This window comes from Anneissia japonica, unplaced genomic scaffold, assembly GCF_011630105.1.
Source record: "Anneissia japonica isolate Jap-2015-1 unplaced genomic scaffold, ASM1163010v1 scaffold287713_len945575_cov184, whole genome shotgun sequence".
Classification (NCBI taxonomy): domain Eukaryota; kingdom Metazoa; phylum Echinodermata; class Crinoidea; order Comatulida; family Comatulidae; genus Anneissia; species Anneissia japonica.
The window spans coordinates 457952-460611 of record NW_022725774.1 but is presented as its reverse complement, the minus strand read 5'-3'; the positions used below and the strand labels follow the sequence as shown (position 1 = coordinate 460611).

The window sequence follows — 2660 nt, the reverse complement described above, 5'->3', positions numbered from 1 at the left end:
ACTCAACCTCGCCAAGGCTCGGGCCTTCGCCAAGACCCGGGCCCAGACTCAGCGTAGGGTTACCGGCGTATAACCGACAAGAAGCCTCGTCGACCCCGGAACCCGTCAGGGAGAGAGTCAGGTGATTTTATTTTGGATATGATTAGAATATATTTGGTGGAATTGTACGTATGGTACTGGTGTTATTACCTGCAAAAGCAATCAATGAGGATACATTGGCCTATTTATTGAGTTATTGTACAGCGAAATTGATTTTTTTGCCTTATTTTTAAACATAATTTTTAGTGATTTTAATGAACATTTAGTATTATCTTTAAGTACTTTATATTTCATATCAAAATAAAGGCTACTAAATTCATGTTAAAATATATAAAATATGCAAATGATTAATATGCAACAATCATGTGATGCCCAAGACCAAGTATTCAACTTTGCCAAGGCTCGGGCCAAGGCTCAGCGAAGGGTTACCTACCTCATCGAGCCCGGAACCCATTAGGGAGAGAGGCAGGTGATATTATTCTTATGTGATTAAAACATATTTGTGTATATGATATTGGTGTTAATATTATCCTGTGGAGCAGATTTATTGCATTGTACAGCGAAATTGTGGGTTTTTTTTTTCATCTATGTATTAAAATCATGTTTTAAAAAAATATTTAAAACATACAACTTAAGAATATGCAACAATTTTATATTTTTAGATGGCGCGTCTATCTAAACTTATCTAAACTTAATTAGAGTTAAACTCTAGTTTCAAAAATTCCCATTAGAGTATCAAAGTGTTTTGTTTAAATAAATGACCAATTTTTCACCTATAGTCATTTTCCTGCTGATTTTTAACTTATGGTACCCAGGGATCATGTTTATTTGCATTTTTATAACTAATTCTAATAAAATAAATAATAATTATTATCATAATAAATAATAGTTTTAATATACAATTCACTTTTATTAGTTTAAATTTTCAAAATTCAAATACATCATGTAGCCTAATAATCTTTATACTGAAAAATGTTAAATTGGTAGACAGGTTCTTGAAGATAAGCACCTCATTATAAGATAACTTTTTTTTAAAGCTAGAAACAAACATGATACAAGTGGTAAACAATATGCAACAATTTTATATTTATTAGAGGGCGTGTCTATCTAAACTTAATTAGAGTTAAACTCTAGTTTCAAAGGTTCCCATTAGAGTATCAAAGTATTTTGTTTCAATAAACGACCAATTTTTCACCTATATTCATTTTCCTGCTGATTTTTAAATTATGGTACCCAGGGATCATGTTTATTTGCATTTTTATAACTAATTCTAATAAAATAAATAATAATTATTATCATAATAAATAACAGTTTTAATATACAATTCACTTTTATTAGTTTAAATTTTAAAAATTCAAATACATCATGTAGCCTAATAATCTTTATACTAATAAAATGTTAAATTGGTAGACAGGTTCTTGAAGATAAGCACCTCATTATAAGATAACTTTTTGAAAGCTAGAAACAAACATGATACAAGTGGTAAAGAAATTCTTAAACACATGGAAAATAAATGGAAAGTACAATTGGAAAATGATTTAGTCTCTATTTTTGCTTGGTTTTGAGTCCAATGTTAAGATTTTATGAGACTAGTGCCAACCTCTTGCTGTGCATCTGTTGTTGATACTCTAGTAACAGGAATAATAGCACCTTCTCTTGAACTGCCTATATTGTCAACCTTCAGAATATTGTTGTTCTATGTCTGTATGGTCCAAAAGCACACTCTGCTGAGTGACAACTGCCACCTAAAAAAGTCAACTATTAAGATTTTCTGAACAAATATATTAAAAAATTAGGTGTTTTTTGTCTTCTTCAGATACAAAATGCTCAGAAATAAAACCATGGTTATGATAAGAAGCATGTGTATGGAATCAATGTGCTTATTCGACTGATTCGTTTCGTTAAGTACGAATTTTCGTTAAGTATTATTTTCATTCGACTGGTTCGTAAAATACACTTCGTTGACAACGAAAATTAATGTAACCAGAATGCATTAATCAGCATTAAGTTATGCACGAGACCAAAAAACAATATGGCCGATTGATCAGTTCAGCAAAAACATTTGCATTAAAATAATTTAGATTAAATTTTAGAAAATAAAAATCACAATATTTACTCACATTGAAATAAAAAAATAATTGTAGGATAACAGAATTCAAAAACTGGATGAAAGCATTTTTTATGTAATTCATATATCACACACAAAAGTTTACATAAATTTTATAAAATAACTTTAATACTTGAGAAATAATAACGATAATAATAATAATAATAATAATAATAATAATAATAATAGTATCTATATATTTTAATATGAAAATGGAATTTAAATAGAAAACTTGAAAGATAATTCCATAATGTTAAAAAAAAAGGATCTATGAGTGCAGAGGAAAGTTGTCCTAACCATGTTCGAGCATAGGAACTTCTGCTGTTTATGCAGATGCCAAACCAACTGTGTCATTGGGGTTTGTTGGGAGAAATCTGATTAAAGCAAAATTCCTCACACTCTTGAACATGTGTAGTTGAAATCAAAAATTTTATGTGTATACGTATATATATATATATATGTATACGTATATATACGTACATATATATATATATATATATATATATATATCACT

The 2660-nt window shown here is 28.8% G+C and overlaps 1 long non-coding RNA gene across 1 annotated transcript in view; it reads right to left on the bottom strand.

Annotated features, from left to right (window-relative positions):
- LOC117112912 overlaps positions 1 to 2660 on the bottom strand; it is a 6036-nt gene that overhangs the window by 1760 nt on the left and 1616 nt on the right. The window contains exon 2 of the long non-coding RNA XR_004446106.1: positions 1640 to 1784. This is a non-coding gene — a long non-coding RNA (uncharacterized LOC117112912). The remainder of the gene's footprint in view (positions 1 to 1639; positions 1785 to 2660) is intronic.